Source organism: Capricornis sumatraensis, chromosome 8, assembly GCF_032405125.1.
Source record: "Capricornis sumatraensis isolate serow.1 chromosome 8, serow.2, whole genome shotgun sequence".
Lineage (NCBI taxonomy): Eukaryota > Metazoa > Chordata > Mammalia > Artiodactyla > Bovidae > Capricornis > Capricornis sumatraensis.
In genome coordinates this window covers 79,003,829-79,022,683 of record NC_091076.1, presented here as the reverse complement: position 1 = coordinate 79,022,683, position 18,855 = coordinate 79,003,829, and the positions used below count along the sequence as shown (strand labels likewise).

The window sequence follows — 18,855 nt, the reverse complement described above, 5'->3', positions numbered from 1 at the left end:
TGTCCTTGCTGAAGCTGGAGCCATAGAGCAGTTAGAGCATAGAGTCTAAAGTCCAGCTGAGTTTATATCCTGTATTTAGTAATGTTGTCTTTGGCAGTTCTTTTACTTCTTAATACCTTGTGCATGAAATGAGGAGACATAGGTCAAAATAAGAAACACCAGGAATGATACTTAGAGTGCTGATTCCCTGGCCTTCCCCTTGAGACTGAGTAGAGTGAGGCTGGAGTTCCCAGAGGATTCATCATTTAACAAGTGTGCCTGGCACTCCTGATGAGGTCCTTGCTCTTGGGCAGACATTCCAATGCAGATGCTTGTCGGGTTTCAATGATCTATTGCCCGTGCACACTGCTGTGCCCACAGGTAAGTGACGATGAATGGTGCTGATAGCAGCAGTGGTTACACTCGTGGTTATTTGGTGTTTCATCTCACAAAGGTGCACCAGGTTTATAAAGCTGAGACTTTTGTTATATATAACAGTGCAGTAGCACTACCAAAAAAAGAAAAAAATCTAATGACCTGAACTTTTCGCTTTTTCCCTGATTTTAGCCCTTTCAATATGAAGAACATAGTGGATCCCTCCGATCTGTCCAGTTTTAGAAGGACCTCTATGCGAGGGTTACCTGTGATGCACAGTTTGAGAAGTGCTTCCTCCCTTGCCTGTGTGTGTGGTCAAACAGCAGTCTAGAACAACCAGGTGATGGAGGGCCAGGTAGATATAGACTCTGGAATCTCAGAGGAAGTGGAACTTGGAGGCACCCGCCTGCTTCCCTTTCATCACCTGTCTGCTCCCCTCAACCTGGCAGTTCTCATCCACCGATACCAAGCCACTTTGTGGTCCTGTTCCTATAATAGAGCATGTGCTTCTTTCTGCTTCCTGCCCAAAGCAAAGCCTTCTTGATTTTGCTTTAACAGCCTTCTCATAACTTCCCACCATGCTATTCTTTGCATCAGGTCTTGAGTCTCTGGCAACAGAGATACATGGGTTCACTCCCACCTCCATCTGTTATTATCTTCAATTCTCATATAAACTTAATCTTTCTGAACTTGCGTTTCCTTGGCTGTTTAAAAAAACAAAAACAAAACAAGTAGATATCCTGGTTATCAAAATGAAATTATATAAACCATGTAAAGTACCCAACACTGGCCATTGTCCATGAATTTCCTTATTTTGTGCAGAGAGCGGCTACAGCCTGATAGTGAAGAGTGTGGGCTCCAAAGGTTGGACTCACATCCCAGCTCCACTATTCACCAGCCATGTGACCTTGGGAAATCCCACTCCCCTGTGCCTTGATTTTCCCATCTCCAAAATGGTAATAATAATGGTACATATCTGAGAAGGTTGTTATAAGGAATACATGATTTAATAGAGATAAAGATATAGATGATAAGTAGATAGATAGATAGGGGTATATAGCACTTATAACAGTGGTTAGCACATAGTAAGCAGTGAGCAAGAGTAAGTATTAATTGTTTTCGTTATATGTCAGTCTGTTTTGCATTTGCAACATAGCAGTCCTCAGCACATGCCATTCATGACATCACATTGAAGAATATTGATTCTACTGTTGCTAATTTATTATTTTATAGTTTCACCTGGTATTGATGTTTGTATCTACAAATGTCCATCAAAGTATTCTGAGCTGAGCTGTTTAATTTTTCTGTCTCTACAAATATGACTACTTCCTGTCTCTACAACTGTGACTACTCTGGGTATCTAACGTAAATGAAACCATACAGTATTTGTCCCTTTGTATCTGGCTTATTTCGCTTATGTCTTCAGTATTCCCCTATGTTGTACCATGCATCTGGAATTCTTTCCTTTTTTAAGCTGAATAATATTGCATTATTAGTATTTATACCACATTTTGTTTACCCATTTATATGTCAGAGGACTCCTGGGCTGTTGCTACCTTTTAGCTACTATGAATAGTGCTGCAGTGTGGCTGAATGTACAAGTATGAGTCCGAGCCCCTGCTCTTTTGTGTATATACCCAGAAGTGAAAAGTGAACGTGTCCATCACTCAGTCATGTCCAACTTTTTGTGACTCCGTGGACTATAGCCAACCCAGCTCCTCTTTCCATGGGATTTTCCAGGCAAGAATACTGGAGTGGGTTGCCATTCCCTTCTCCAGGGGATCTTCCTGACCCAGGGATTGAACCTGGGTCTTCTGTATTGCAAGAAGATTCTTTACCATCTGAGCCATCAGGGAAGCCCCATCTGAAGTAGCATCACTGAATCAAATTGTAATTCAGTGTTGAATTTGGAGAAGGCCCTGCCTGCTGACCTGACCTTTTGTTTTGCTTTCAACCTTTAAACTCTGAGTTACCTTCTACTAGTTTTGCTTTGTTTGTTTGTGTTTTTAAGTCTGATAAAAGCCCAGTTGCAGGGAGGAGTCAGGGACTTCTGCAACCTGAGAGGGGCAGGCAAGTGGGTTGGAAGGTAAGGTCCAGAGACCCTTTCCCCATTAAAGTGGAGCCCTAAAGAGCTATACCCTGGGGGAGAAAGTGAACCAGAACGAAACTTGCCTTTGGGGATTGTGGGGAAGGCAGCCTTGGCCCATACAGATTAGGAGAAGAAAAGGAAGAAAGACTATCTTTTCTGATGAGTTGTAGTCACAGAAAGGCCCTCGTGTGCATTTGTATGCTGAGCGGACACACTCATCTGCTGTAGCTCCAGGTGCCTGGCAAAAGCAATGAATCACCTCTCTGGAGGAGAGAATAGTATCCTTGGTCTCTAGGAGTCAACCAGAAATAAAACGTTCAGGGCAATGACCAGCACACACTTCAAGATAATCCGGCATACACAGAGAGAGTACAACATGAGCAGGGACCAGTGACAAACTGCAGAAACCAACATGCGCACACTTGCCGTATGAGAATTCTCAGATATAAATGATGAAAGCAATTATTATATTTAAAGAAAGACATGACAGGCTTGAAAGTATCTTCAGAGAATAGAAAGCTATAAAGAGTAACTTAGAAAATCAAAAGGGATCAAACAGAACTTCTAGAAATAAAAAGTAACTGAAGTTCAAGACTCTGTGGACATATTTGGTACCCAGCAGAGGAGGGACTCAACTAGAGGACAGATGGGGGAAAAAACCCGACATATTCCCTTTCTGTAAATGCAGGCATTTACAAAAGGCTGTCCAGACACCGTGGAAGTTAAATTATGATCTCAATTAGAAAGGTGTTTAGTGGGGTAAGGGCTTGGTCTAAGAGCCTCAGGACATAGCAAAGAGTTAATCATTTGCTCTCCCCAAGTGCAGGGCCAGGTTGATCATTGATCTGTAAACACATACACACAGTACATGAACCTGCAAGTAGGGCATATTTTAACTGTTTGGGGGTGGGGGTGGGTGGGAATTAAGCCTCTCAGGGTAACTCAGTTACTGTTAACTTGATGACTGTTTAAGAGGGCTTGAGTGAGCTAAGAATAGCAGTGACGCCTCATCATTTTACTTAAGGGAGTGCAAAAAAAAAAAAGGCTGTGAACCGTGAAATGGTCTTTTGTTTTCCTACCGCCAGCATATCGCCCTACCGATCTGATATAATATCAGTCATAGATGCTTTCCCAATGAGGAAATTTCTGGTTGTATAGACAGACCCGATTGCAAGGGGCCCTGCACAGAAGGGCCCAGTGATGAATCTGTTTGTTCAGTTGTTAACAAAGGATTCAGACGCCTCTTTATGAACCTTTCACTCGGCAGCCTGGGCTTTAACATTTTTTTATTGGGATCTTTGGGTGGTTTTTCTCCCCACCTCCCTTTTCTTCACCCACCCCCACCCCAATAACAACAGCATCAAGTATAAAACAATATTATCTCTCTCCAGCTTCTAAACGCAAATGAGACTGGTATTTTTCATTGGCACCTACATGTCCGTTCAGATCTGTTATGTGTGCTAAGGACACCCACATAAAAGCAGCATCTTTGTAATTGCAGTTTAAATATTCATTGTGCCCCGTCCTCATTAGAATTCAAAATAGAGCCTCGTCTGAGTCTGAGGGACGCAGCCAGTTGTGAAAGGCCAGGCTCAGAGTTCTGAATGACCCAGGTCGAGGGACACTGTTGCTTCTCAGCATATGGACTATTACGTAATGTTGTCTAAGCACAGCCATTGTGAGTTTAGCAGCGTCTCGGGGATGTGGTTAGAAATCAGCCCTGCTGGCACTGTGTTAACACTGTCTTAATCTGGAACCACTGGATTTGCCTTCCACTCCTCAGAAATGGGGTGGCTTGAGCAAGGTGAATCCATTCGGTCTTTGAGAAAGGACAGTCCAGTGTGGCTGTGAGCCCAGGCAGACCCAGGTCACAGTCTGGGCTCTGACACTGACACCTGGGTGACTTGGAGAGTGGCTTGTTCTCTCTAGGGCTCAAAATGGGCGTACCATGGTTATTCTGCAGACTACACAAGAACAGGTTGGGTGGCATCATGCATGCCTGTGCTACTGAGTCCTCAGTAAATGCCAGCGATGTTGAGATGTGGCTATAAATTGGTCATCAAGAGCCGCCTTGATGAATAAGACTCAGAGGCTCTTACCTCTCTCTAAAGCCAGCTTAGAATGGTCTTTAAGGAAAATAATGATGATTCAAGGAAGTTATTCTGGAATATTATGGAGCTGGGAAGTTTGCATCCTCATTTAATCAGAAATGGAGTCAGTTTTTTTTTCCCCCAGTTAAGCTGGAATTTATAATCTTGTGGCTGAAGCCATTTCCAGTCATGAAATTAGCGAAAGCCACCTCGGGGGCATATTCAGGTGGCATGGCTTGACTTTTGTATAGCACAGAAATGACTTGCTCTTTTATTAGCACATTATTATTCCTTATTACAGATTTACTTATTACAGACTTATTTTCCATATAGACTTATTTAGACCCAGGGTGGGAGCAGCATTAAGCCTTTAAGTATACAGGCATACACCACTGTATTGCACTTTGCTCTTATTGTATATCACAGATGTTGTGGGGTTTTATTTGTGTTTTACAAATTTAGGGTTTGTGGCAACCCTGCCTTGTCAGATGATGGTTGGTGTTTTTTCAAGAGTATTTTTAAATTAAGATAGGTACTTTTTTTTTTTTTTTAAAGACATAATGCTGTCACACACTTAGTAGACCACAGTATGTAGCTTATATGCACTGGGAAACCAGAAATGTGTGTGATTTGCTTTATTGTGATATTCCCGAGAATAGCTACTCAGCCAGCCTGAAACCAGCCCCCGGAGAGCCACGGGGGCTAATTCAGTCTTTTCAGTCTCCGTATGCTCCTCTTCCCCTTTTTAGTTTGGCTTTGCTGAGTCCTGCTTGTGGCATGTGGGATCTAGTTCCCTGAACAGGGATCAAACCCAGGCTCCCTGCATTGGGAACTCGGAGTCTTAACCCCTGGACCACCAGGGAAGTCCCTCGGCCTCCCTTTGCCTTTCTTTTTTTCTTCTTCCACCTTCCGTGGAAGACATACTCAGGACTCAGTCCTTTATTCTCTTTTCCTTGGCACTTTTTCCTTAAGCTACTCTTCTGACTCTTGGACGGTTTCACAGGCAGCTCACAGCTCTGCATCCCAGACCCCCCAACTTCCCCGGAATCTCAGGGTCTGTGTCTTCAGCTGCTGCCACCCAGGTTCTCTTGACCCCATCCCCCCCACCCCCCGCCCCTGCCCGGCACACTCTCAATCCCTGTATGCTCTTCAGAGACTCATTGTCTTTAGCCCCAGATAAGCTTCCTCTTCCATTGCTCGCCATTTCTTCAGGCTCAAAACTTCCTTCGTTCCCTCAGAGGCTTTCAGAGGCCAGACAGCAAGTCTTGAAGGAAGCAGGCCCTCATTGTTCTCTCTGGTGGCAAACGAAGAGTGAACAGCAGAGTTTTGCCACGTGGGAATGCCACGCCGGATCATCTGTGTGTTTATTTTTATGGGAAGCCTGAAATCTGGATCTTTAAGTGAAATTTCCTAATATTTTAGTGTTGACAGTAAACGAACGTTTAAAAAAATTCCATGTGGCGAAGCCCTACACTTTGGGGCCTCTCTCTCACTTCTGTTTGGTCAACCTCCAGGCCTGTCTGAGAATAACCGTGAAGTATCTCTCTTCCCCGTTCATCACTTTGTGTTCTCACCAGGCTGTTTCTGGCTCTTGTTGCATTAAAAACAATAATGAAAGGATTTCCCTGGCAGTCCAATGGTTAAGAATCCAAGCTTCCATTCCAGGGTGCGCAGGTTTGATCCCTGCTTGGGGAACTAAGATCCCGCACACTATAAGGTGCAGCCAAAAAAATTTAAGTAAATAAAACTTTAAATAATCATGATAATGAAGAATTCTGTTTATTGGGTATAGAAAAATGTCCATGATTACAGCGTTGGTCGTATTTATAGAAACTGTGGCCTGCCATGTTGTGAATTTGGTGTCTGAATACAGGAAACGTCTACCTGGCTACCAGTGTTACCAAGATAAACAAGATGAATGCTTCTCTTAAGAGTTCTCTTATTTTGTCAACGTGCCCTTTTCAGTTGATTTAAAACTGTTTCACTCCCTAGACATATCTGCCGTATATTTTAGAGAAATGACTTTTCTCCATCATGGAGATAATAGATACCAGGAAGTGAAACTACAGAGCGTAAAATTCTTAGGACACCTGCTTCTAAAGTCCAAGCAAATACTGGGGCACTCCAATGAATATATTGGAATTGCTTGATACTCATTTTAGGAGCTGAAATGTACAACTCGCAGTCCTGCCCTTCTCTGGGCACCTCTGAACACTCCCCTCCTGGGCCCCATGGGTGCATGTGGCATTGGTGTCATGCACGCGTGACGTGTTTGTAATCAGGTGTCTTTTATATGTGACCACACCACTGTTGTCTGCTTTGGTTTTGAATTCCTACTGTGGAAAAGCCTGGTTTTTCTGCTAACATTTATTTTAGGGGAGCAAGAAAAGGACCAGGCTGTTCAAATGTTGATACTTTGGCTTAATCCAGGCAAAGTGAAGCCTTTGAGAGGAGCGCCAAATTGGAAAACCCCTACTTAATGGAAGGTGATTGATAAGGGCTGACAGCCCCAGAGCTGTCACCATGACCGCCTGCGAGGCCGCCACGCTTTTCTAATCTGTTACGAGGCAGTGACTTTTGCTATCATCAAGGGGTCAGAAATGATCACAAAGTAGAATCATTTTTTGATTATTGTTTTTGCTCGGTGTGGTTTGGAAAGATAAGGTGTGATTTCCAAGAGCGGCTTCTGTTGTGATGGAGTAATAACCACAGTGCACGGGCTTGGCTGATACCCCTCCCCCGGGCGTGTTCGTGCGAGTTTTCTGGTTATGTCTGTTCACCAGTGAATTTGTCTTTCAGCCTGCTCTATGGGACAGGCAAGTACTGGCTGGGTTTAGAAGGATGATCATGGCCTGGGACAGAGCATGTTTTGCTCACTCAAAGTGTATCTCACCTCGATCATGTGTCTACCACTTACGGGAGGCAGAGCCCTAGTGCCTACTCAAGGTACTTACTTGTGTGCCTGCAACCTGACTTTTCAGGAGTTTACCATTACACGCCAGTGCTTCTCATTCTTACACTGATGTTATTTTATATTTGTAAATTGCAGTGAAGAATTGGATTCTCTTTGTGACCAAAATTAATCCAAACTGGAAAGTGTTGGTATCTTTGATATCTTTCTTTTACCTATAAAGTCAATGGCTTAGTAACACTGTGTTGCAGTCACTCAGTGGTGTCTGACTCTTTGTGACCCCAGGGACTGTAGCCCACCAGGCTTCTCTGTCCATGGGATTTTCCCAGGCAAGAGTACTGGAGAGGTTTGCCATCTCCTTCTCCAGGGGATCTTCCCGACCCAGGGATTGAATCCGAGTCTCCTGTGTCTCCTACATTGGAAGGCAGATTCTCTACCATTGAGCCACCTAGGAAGCCTGGTTAGTAACATTGACCGTAAGCTAACGGTCAACATTATAAGGGTTTATTATTGGACTCTAATCCAATTATAATTGGATTCCCTCAAAAGAAATTGGCCATTTTCCTTATAGCTAGATTCATCCAAATCTTCATGAAGTCAGTATGGAAAGGCGGGGGGTAGGGGGAAGTCAGTGACTTAGACTAGATGGTCTTTGAGTTGATCCAACTCTGTTATCCTCTTTCCATACCCCTTTGAGGAGAATTAGACACTTCCTTCCAACTTGTTCGTGCACGCACACATACACACCCCACACACACACACCACGCCCCCCCCACACACACACACACGTCGTCAGATATGAACCGGGGGTCTCGACCAGAAATTTGCTGATCTCATTTCATATAGGGTGGTTGGCACCAGGTTAGGTACTTGCAGAGTTAAATCCTACCTGAACAGGGACTTTGACCTTTGATGATGTTATGTATTCCTGGTTGATTGGGGGAAATTTTTAACAGTTATATAACAGAATAAAACCAAGCAAGATAGGGTAATTTTTAAATGGAAGATATAGAGACCATCTGTTGTAGTATGTGTTTGTATTGGAAAATAAAGCACTGGGCTTATTGAGCGTAACTCCTGGGTTCTGTGTTATAAGTAGTTGGAAGAGAGGCCTCACACGTTTCTCTCAATTTGGCTGTTATAGCTCTAGGATATTTTTAGTAAATTAAATTTTTAAAAAAGAAGCTGTAATTTTTGAAAAACATCCCCTAAAATTTAAGTTTTGGGCTCAGGTTTTCATGCTGCTCTCCCTCAAAAATTGTCACTATGAAATGGAGTAAGTGGACATTTAGCTGATTTTAGGGTTAAAGTCACAGTGATTCACAAGTGGATTATCTTCTCTCTGTATTATCCAAAGGGAGATTCAGATATCAGATGACCTTCCTGACTTTCTGGTTCTTGCCACTCTGTTGAGGCTCTCTAGCCTGGGCCAGTTACTAGTGTGTACTCAGAGAACATCGTTTTACTACCACATCAGCCATGATGCCCAATGTGGAAGCTTCTGAGAAAGAGTTGTTCAGTTGCTCAGTCGTGTCCGACTCTTTGCGACCCCATGGACTGTAGCCCACCAGGCTTCCCGGTCCTTCACTGTCTCCCGGCGCTTGCTCAAACTCATGTCCATTGAGTCAGTGATGCCATCCAAGCGTCTCATCCTCTGTTGTCTCCTCCTCCTCCTGCCTTCAGGCTTTCCCAGCATCAGGGTCTTTTCCAGTGAATCAGTTCTTTGCATCAGGTGACCGAAGTATTGGAGTTTCAGCTACAACATCAGTCCTTCCAATGAATACTCAGGACCGATTTCCTTTAGGATCTGCTTGCAGTCCAAGGGACTCTCAAGAGTCTTCTCCAACACCACAGTTCAAAAGCATCAATTCTCTGGTGCTCAGCTTTCTTTATAGTCCAACTCTCATATCCATACATGACTACTGTAAAAACCATTGCTTTGACTAGATGAAACTTTGTCGGCAAAGTGATATCTCTGCTTTTTAATATGCTGTCTAGGTTTGTCATAGCTTTTCTTCCAAGGAGGAAATGTCTTTTAATTTCGTGGCTACAGTTACCAGCTGCAGTGATTTTGGAGAAAAGAGGAACCACTGGTAAAGCTGAATAGAAACAAGCAAAATTAGAGGAGTTGTCGTACCTTCAGAAGTCATAATAAGTAATACCTGGCTGCAGTCATTTCTCACTGTGCAGAGCGTCTCTGTCACCCCCTTCTGCCGCCTGTCCAGGACTAAGTCCCAGCCACCACTTTTCACTGAGCAGCAGGCTTCACAGCGGTGCCCATGTGAAAAGCGATTCAATTTCAGGGCAGTGCTTCCAGTCCAGAGCCCTGACATTAATTTTTTGTTGTTGTTGTTAAGTCTTTGTTGAATTTGTTACAATACTGCTTCTGTTTTATATTTTAGTTTTTGGCCCAGAGTAATGTGGGAACGTAGCTCCCCCATCAGGGATCAAACCTGCACTTCTGCACTGAAAGGCAAAGTCCTAACCACTGCACTGCCAGGAAAGTTCCCAACATTATTTTTTTTTGTTTTAAGAACTTGACTCTAGACCTTGTTGCATTCATAAGTTTTGTTTGTTTGTTTTTTAATCAGCCGTAGGGATCCATTCATCTGCTCCAAGAGAACCTCGCCAGTGTCGCACTTTTTAGTTTTCTGCTCACCTTTTCTATCTCAGAGCCAGGCAGTCATGACACTTTCCAGTCATTGAACCGGTGTTAAATTCCTGAGAAAAATTGATTTGGAGCTCATTTGAAATCACTGTTGGGTTTTCTCTGTCCATGAGTGTGAGCACCAAGATCAATTTCTCCGGATTAGCTGCAGAATGATCTTTGTATTAGACTCTGGCATCAGCGGTCCATGATGCGGCCCTCCGCGCATGCGCAGTATCGAGGACTCCTGTCTCGCTTTGTGCTCCTTAGGCTGCAGTCCAGGGGGTCGCGGAGGGTCGGACACGACTGAGCGACTTCACTTTCACTTTTCACTTTCATGCACTGGAGAAGGAAATGACAACCCACTCCAGTGTTCTTGCCTGGAGAATCCCAGGGACAGGGGAGCCTGGTGGGCTGCTGTCTATGGGGTCGCACAGAGTCGGACACGACTGAAGCGATTTAGCAGCAGCAGCAGCAGCGCTGACTGTGGCCGGCGAAATGAGACTCAGTGGCCTTGGGAGGGCATGTGTCCACTGAGCGGCTCCCTACCCCACCACTCCACATTCTTCCACAAGTTGATTTATGGTGATAAGAGCCCTTTTTTCTTTTGGCCCTCCAAGCGCTCATTCCTTTCAAAATGACTTTTGAATTTCTGAAGTCTTATTAAAAAAAAAAAGTTTTTTTTTTTTTTGCAAATCTGGAGCTAAGATTCTTCATCATTGTGTTGGCACTTGCCTGGTATAACTTCTCACCTGTAAACCAACAGAGAAGTGGAAAGAAAATGTCAAGAGTCGCTTTTTAAAATGGATAAATACAGTGGTGGTTGCAGCACAGTACGTGAATTCATATTTAACCCCCTGAACTGTATACTTAAAAACGGTTAAGGTGGTACGTTTTGTGTTACGTGTTTTTACCATAGTGAAAATATTTTCCGTTTAAAAAATGAGTAAATACTTGGTATACCCCATTCCAGGAAATTATGGCAAAGTGAGAATAAAATTCCTTGTTATCTTTGTTCCATACAGCCATTTGTTATGTGATGTGCTACCAGAATCTTACTTATATTTATATAGGTTGGCCTAAGCAAAATAGAAGTAGGAACAGAAGTGGCTTCAAAAACTAGAGGGTATCTTGAAAATAAATGTCAGTTAATTAAGCATTGTGGTTGCTATATCTTATTCTTGCCATTCTTAGTAATACAAAAAAGGAGACGTAATTGTAATGCATTACTGGGTATGTGTGTGTGTGTGTGCGCTTAGTCATGTCCAACTCTTTGTGACCTCATGGACTGTAACCCGCCGTAGACATATACATAGCCGTAATAATGTAGATATTAGTTATTATTTTAGAATTATTTGAGTAAAAAAATTTTATTTGTGCATGAATCACTTTGATGCAATAATTTTCTTTAATGTTGAGGTCTTTAGGTTTACAGGGTCTTTAAAAACTTGAGGGACAAGCTTCTAAATAGTAAACAAAAATCTGTTAATTAAAATAATAGAAAGATTATCCAGTAACAAAAAAATTCAGGTAACTTTTAAAGAGTCCTTTGTATCCCCTTAGCTGGATATATTCCCAGAATGATGAATTGCAGACTCCTCAAATGTTACTATTGTTGTTGGGAATGGTATTAGTAGAGTAAATCAGAATCTACTGCATGTGTTAGTAGAAGATATATTGATGTTCTTAGGAGCAAAACAGAGATAGCAAATGGAAAAAGTAAGAATGAACTGTATGGTGTTAGACTTGAATTAGAAGTATCACTGTAGACTCATGATTTAAAAATAAGGAAAAAATTAAAAAAAAAAATACATTTCTTTCAACTACTTGAAGAGCCTAGAAGCAGTGATACTCCAGTATCTGAGAACAGTTAGCGCCTAGATCTTTTGGGGTTGGCCAACAAGATCTTAGGGAAAAATTCAAACAAACTTTATGGCCAATCCAGGAGTTTCTAAATAGTATTTACCGCCCCGCCCCCCGCCCCCGCCCCCGCCCCCCACAACACACGCACATATATAAACCAAGTTTTTCTTGTAAAAACAACTAATTCCAGGTCTGGAGCAGAGAAATTATAAGGCAAGGCTGGAACTTCTTGGGTCAGACGTCAAGGAAATGCACTAACAATGATGAGGGCTTGGAGCTGGCTTAAAGGGACTCTTGCTGGTCAAATTTAGGCAACTGAAGTAGTAAAAATAATGACGGTAATATTAGATTTTTTAAAAAATGTATTCATGAGTCCACATCAGCAGTCAGAAAAGGCAGAGATGAGGCTGAGGGTCATCTTGCCAGTAAACGTAGAAGAAGGATAAAATTATAAAATCATCATTTTGCAACCACCAGTGTAATCATTTCAGAATTGCCTATGGATGCCAGATTGTTAGGTGAGAAGGTTGTGGGAAGTAGGATGTTCACAGTCTCAGATGGCCAAATCATTAATTACAAAGGAGGAAAGAGACTTGAACAGAGTGAGCACACTTAGCATCACCAGCGTGAGGGACAGCCTCACAGCAGCATCGGGCGGACAGCATCGGGTGGCTCCAGATGCGACCCAGCAGGAAGTAACGCAACACCGTCCCAGATCTAATCCAGAGAAACAGGCTCGTTCAGGTCGGTGGACTGTCTATCAGACAGCCATCCCGGGTCCTTTACAAGTGTCATGGGAGAAAGAAAAAGATGGGAGCGCTGCTGTGGACTAGAGGATACTGGAGGGAGATGACAGTTAAATGCAGTCTGTGGTTTTGATTGGATTCTGGATCAAAACTCACACAGCTCTAGAGATATAATTGGGATAATTAGGGGCATTTTTTTCCCTTTTCTGTAAGTTTTAAATCTTTCAAAATAATGGGTCAGGGTGGGGGGTGGAAACAAGGAGAATATAAACAGTGACGTTTCCCCTGGACTACTGTCTTAGTTCATATCGTACTACATTGTTTTAGGAAGGGATGAAAACCTGGTGAAGCATCTGGGTGTGCCCCAGTAGGTGTTGCTTTCCAATCAAGTCTGAAACCATAGGAAGATCTTGAAAGATGAAGGCCTCTTAGTGTGAGCAGGATTAGGCGAACATGATAGGCGCTGCATGTACAGGGTTGTGAGGCTCTGGCTATGCAGGAAAGAAACCTTGATCTCACTGGGGCTTTTCACTGAAGACCTAGGCCATCAAGAAGGTAAGAAGCAAAACTGAAGGGTGGCCTGCTTGCATAGCCAGCTTATGTGCATCCTCAGCTGAAGTACGTGGTGAACTTGAACCTTCACAGTTTCCGTTCCCATCCTGAAAGTCATCCTGCTGTGGGGAGGTTGTCTGGATGTTTATCTTCCCACTAGACCTTGAGCTTCCTGAGGTCTTTGGACTATGTCTTTCAATTCTGATTCCTAGCAGCTTGCAAAATGATGGACTTTGAATGGGATTTATTTCAGAGGCAGCTGAAGTCCTGTGGGCGACAGTTTTCTTTATTTTTGTATTATAGTCGATTTACAGTGTTGTGTTAGTTTCTGGTGTACAGAAAAGTGATTCCGCTTTATATGTATGTATGTGTGTGTGTGTGTGTATATATATATATTCTCTTTCATACTCTTTTCAATTATGGTTAATTACAGGATATTGAATATAGTTCCCTGTGCTGTACAGTAGGACATTAATTATCTGTTTTACATGTATCTTAGATGGGGGTTTTCTGAGTCTTCAGACTTTTTTAAGGACTTGCCAGTCTGGAAAGATAAAAATCTGAGTACGGCTAGAAAGTTTACTAGATTATGAATGACATAGATAGGGATCACTTGGATTTGTTTCTCATATTTGACAATATTTTAATGTCTAGGGCCATTAAAAAAAAACAACACCTGTCGCATAAATAAATTCCTTAAGTGTAGTATCTTTCAGCCACAGGCTACCCAGCCACCATCATCCATTTTGCAAAGGCATAGACACACACCCATTCAGTGGAATATTACTCAACCAGAAACAGGAGTGAAGTGCTGATACATACTGCTCTGTGGACGAACCTTGAAGCATTATATTAAGGGAAAGAAGCCAGACCCCAGAGACCACGTATATGAAATGTCTAGAAGAGTCAATTATATGGAGACAGACAGCAGATTAGCAGTTGCCATGGGTTTAGGAGGAAGCTGGGGGGGGTCTTGCTTAGTGGGTATGAGGTTTCCTTCTGGGGTGATCTGTTTCCTTCTGGAATAAGATAGTAGCAGTGGTTGTAGGACTTTGTGAATGTAAGTCATGCCAATGAGTATACATGTTAAAATGGTAACTTATTATGTTATGTGTAATTTACCACAATTAAAAAAAAAAAGAAAACCATGAAAAATAAGGAGTAATTTCTCTAGGATCCTGTGGTGTCAAGCAGCACAGGCAATTTGGGAAGGCTGAGGGTTTCCTGGCTTTATATAAAATGATGGGTTATTAAACTAAGGTAAGTTGGGGGCATATTTGACTCTTGAAGCTGCTCACAAGGAGAGACGTTTCTGTGTCCCTCCGTGTTAATCATAAAGCCAGCAAAAGACAGAACATTGGATCCGACTCAACCATTAGTGCCACTCAGCGCATTAGAAGCTCCAGGGAGCCTGCTCACTTCCCAGCCTCCTGATTTCTGAGTTTGTTTTATTTTTCCTGAATTCGGAGGCCTGTGCAATCCACCCTTAGACCCACACTAGCTAGAAACACCCTCCCCTGCTATTGAGTATGTGATAAAGTTTTTGAGTTTTGTAAAGAGCGGTGACCAAGTGCGGCCAGTGTTAGTGGTTTGTGGTTGTTGCTTGCTAAACTTTTCCTTCCCGTGGTACCTCTCACAAGTTCTTCATTTTCCTTGACATGCTGAGGTTGAGGTTCAAGGGGATGGATGGGCAGACTGGCAAGATGTGTGCTCCTGGGGCGATGCAGGCTTGAGTCAAGGAGAGAGAGAGAGGTAGAAGAAAGGGAATTTAAGAGATGGGAGGGGAAACATAGGGAAGAGTGGTTTTGAAAGGTCAACAAGAGAGGTTCCCTGTGCTCTCCTGTGGAATCTGATTCCTGACTGTGATTCCTTTTCTTGATCTTGACAGTGGAGGGCTTCCCTGGTGTCAGATGGTAAAGAATCTGCCTGCAATGTGGGAGACCCAGGTTTGATCCCTGGGTTGGAAAGATCCCCTCGAGAAGGGGATGGTCACCCACTCCAGTCTTCTTGCCTGGAGAATTCCATGGACAGAGGAGCCTGGAGGGCTACAGTCCAAGGTGTCAAGAGTTGGACATGAGTGAGCAACTAACACTAAGTAATACTGGAGGAAGCAGGCAAAGAGTCGGACACAACTAAGTGACTAACACTAACAAAGAGTGGAGAAAACAGCAGCTGTTTCTTGATTCCCCAAATCATTTATAAATGTGAAAAATACGGCTGTTTGGATGAGGCAAGGCAGATGGCTAGGTCTGTAGCAAAAACCTAGGAGAGACCCATACCTCAAAATATTGCTTCTCCCCACTTTCCAAGAAATCCTTTATTTACTTGTACCATCATTTAGAGAGCCATGTAGGCCAGGTGTCACGGATCAAGCACCAGGCAGGTGACGAACCTGAGAGGTGCAGACCAGACATGTAACATTTAGGAGTGCCGGGCACCCCCAGGAGCTGGAGCACATGTGCCCACCTGGATGGCATGCCTGCCCTTCAGCCCCTAGAACTGGGGGCCCTGCATGCCCAAGTCAGCTGCCACCTTCGCTCTCTCTGTCTTTTAAAGAAAAATCCAATTTTATGTGGAATTGGAAATTATTGTGGAATTTTTAAAACTCTGCCGAGATCAAAACATAACTGTAGACCAGACCTGGCTCCTTGGATGCTGAATTATGACCAGTGATTTAAGTCCACAAATTACTAATACTATCAGATGCAGAGAGTGGATATAGTGAAGGGCATACATATGGTGGGGAGGGGGCGGTGAGGGGAGGTCAAAGTGTTTGTTACTCACCTTTCAGAATAACGTAATTTGATTTGGAAAAATCACCAGGGAGTCGGAAAGTTAGTGTTTTGATGGAGAAAAAATTTTGTACACTGGGTGGAGGAGGATTGGCGGGGTGGACAGGCCTGGATGCGGTTGGATGCTATGGACCATGACAGGTCCAGGGGTGGTAGCATGGGATCTCAGGGTGTCTGGGTGCTAGGCAAAGGAGGACCAGAGCACAGAAAGAAAGAAAAAAGTTTAGTTTCAAAGACAGACTGTCCAACTTCTGCATTTTACCCAGAACCCCCTCATCATCCAGACCCCTGCTCTCCCATCCCACAGGTCAAATGGGAAACACTCCCTTTGCTTAAAGGTGAAACCTACGCAGAAATGCAAGGATGAATCCTATACCTGTGCGACACACATCCTGGACCGTGAACAGGTTCTCATGTACGCTTACCTGCTCCTTTAAAAAAAAAAAAAAGGAAAAAATTTAAAAGGAACCTGGGTGAACATTAACTTCATTTTTTAATAGGTAGCACTAATGGGGTATTGTTCCCAAACCCAACCAAGATGAAACAGGAGTGGAAGCCTGGTTCCCCCAGCACAGCAGTGAGTAGAGCAAGAAGCCGGTAGAGAGGCCAGGAGCTGGCAGATGGGGGACCTGGGAGGCAGGAGCGGGGAGGGTCACGGGGTGAGTGAGAATCTGTGATTCACGTGCTTATCTGTTCCCAGGCGGGAACCACACTTCCGCCTCCCCACCCCTGGGCTGACATCCATCACCACCAGGCCCGCCTCCCCTGATCTGAAGGCAGAATTTATGGTTAAGTTCCGAAAACGTGGAAAGGGCATGGACACGGGGATGATGCCTGCATGGGAGCCAGTTGTGAAATGATAAATCACGGCCTCTTAAGGTCTAGGATTATTTTTGGCATCTTTCACTTATGGGTTCTTTATAGGAGGGGCTTTTAGAAATATGAATACAGTTTAAAAATGTGTAGACTTTTGTTGGGTTTTTTTTCCCCCTCAAGACAAAAAAAAAAAACGATTACAGTGATAAATTTAGCTGTTTAAATAGTCGAAATTTCGGCTGTTTTGCACCCAGCAGTAGGAGGACAGCTGTCATGGACCCCTTTCATCTGATTTTACCATCTCCGGGTAAACTGAGATACACTCTAGTGGTAAAAACCTAGAGTGGTTGGGAATCTCCAGGCGAACAGTTTGGTTTGGTTTCTGAGGCTGCATCTGGAAGAATCAAATCTCCAGTTTCCTTGAAACGGAGCAGAAACATTTCACAGTCAGTGCTGTGGATTGTCCCCAGGACTTCGATCTCCTTTCTCAGAAATCGCCTCCGGCCCTCTGTCCCAGTGGTCCTGGCCACGCCATGCCTCCTGTGTGTGGCTCTTATCCATGCATCTCTCTCTCAACCATCCTGTCATTTCCTGGCACTTCTCACGTCTCCTACCACACTCATCATTTGCAACCTCCCTCCCACCACCTTCAGTGCACACACAAGACACACACATGTACTTAGCTACACTTGACACCAAAACAAACAGCCGGCCTCTCTCCAGTATTGGTTTATTTCATCACTGCTCCTCAACGACTCCAGCGGACAGTTGGTTTCTTACTTGAGCCTTTCCTCTTTCCCCAGGGCTGTCTATACCCCAGTTCAGTTCAGTCGCTCAGTTGTGTCCCACTCTCTGTGACCCCATGAATTGCAGCACGCCAAGCCTCCCTGTCCATCACCAACTCCCGGAGTTCACTCAGACTCACGTCCATCGAGTCAGTGATGCCATCCAGCCATCTCATCCTCTGTCTATACCCCAAGCCACAGCCTTTCTCGTGTGCTCTGCCTCCCCCGCGTTGTCATCACCACTGACCTCCAGGCCGAGCTCCTGCTGCTGTACCTTTGTGCAGGGCCAGCATCCCTGCCTCTGGTCTCAGCTCTCTCCCGTCCATCTTGATCACTCTGAGACACCACTCTCATTTTGCCCGATGATTTCCGGAGCTCCAGCCTGCCTGGCCGTCCTCAGCTCTGGCCCCTGGGCCCTCTGCAGTCTGTCTGCCTTTCTGTTCCCCTATGGGAACCTTCCACTCCAGCCAAGCCAGTTACCTCCCCTCCTCTAAGCCTCACTTGTCTGTTTCTTCCTCTGAGCATTTGCTCGCAGTGGTGGCATTCCCTCGGGTGCTGTTCTCTCTCCAAGCATCTTCCTCCGGCTCCACTGAAGAGTTAAGTACTCTCATTCTCCTCTAGGGCACGCAGGTATTTTTACTCTTCAATTTATGACCATAGTGAATCGAAGTCTCTCTGGGGGAGGACCTGGGCCTTCCTCTGTGTGGTCACCACAGGCTGGTGCAGAAGCGACTGCCCTGGGCTGCGGGGGCGTTGAATCTGACCCTCTTCTCGGAGAGCTCAGCCCCAGGTGAGCCTGTGAGGTGGCCAGCTGGGTCCACCTTGATTTTTTTTTTCCCCAAGGAAAGCCAGAAGCTCCCATTTCCCTATGAAATTGCTTAATTAACTTTTTTTTGTATCATACTTAAAGGTGGTAACTCCCAGGGGAACACAGTTCCTTAAAATGACAATTGAAAGACTATTTCAGGTGCAGCTTGGATATGAAATAGCAGTACATTTTGTGTACCTATACAAAATGGAATTAACAACGCTGCTTTTCAGGATGCCTTCTGGATCTGTAAAAGTAGATTTTTCTGGGAAGTCAGGAGTTGAAGGCTCATTCAGTGAACCTGGGATTTAAATGGTAGGATAATCTGGCAGTGGTCACTGTTTACAGATGAATTTAGTAATATAACATCTCTGTTAGTAATGTAACCCGATGCCTCTAAGA

General features: G+C 44.1%; 1 protein-coding gene across 1 annotated transcript in view; it reads left to right on the top strand.

Annotated features, from left to right (window-relative positions):
- The window catches only part of STX8 (syntaxin 8), a 199,445-nt gene that overhangs the window by 117,082 nt on the left and 63,508 nt on the right, over nt 1-18,855 (top strand). The gene's annotated exons all lie outside the window — the stretch shown is intronic.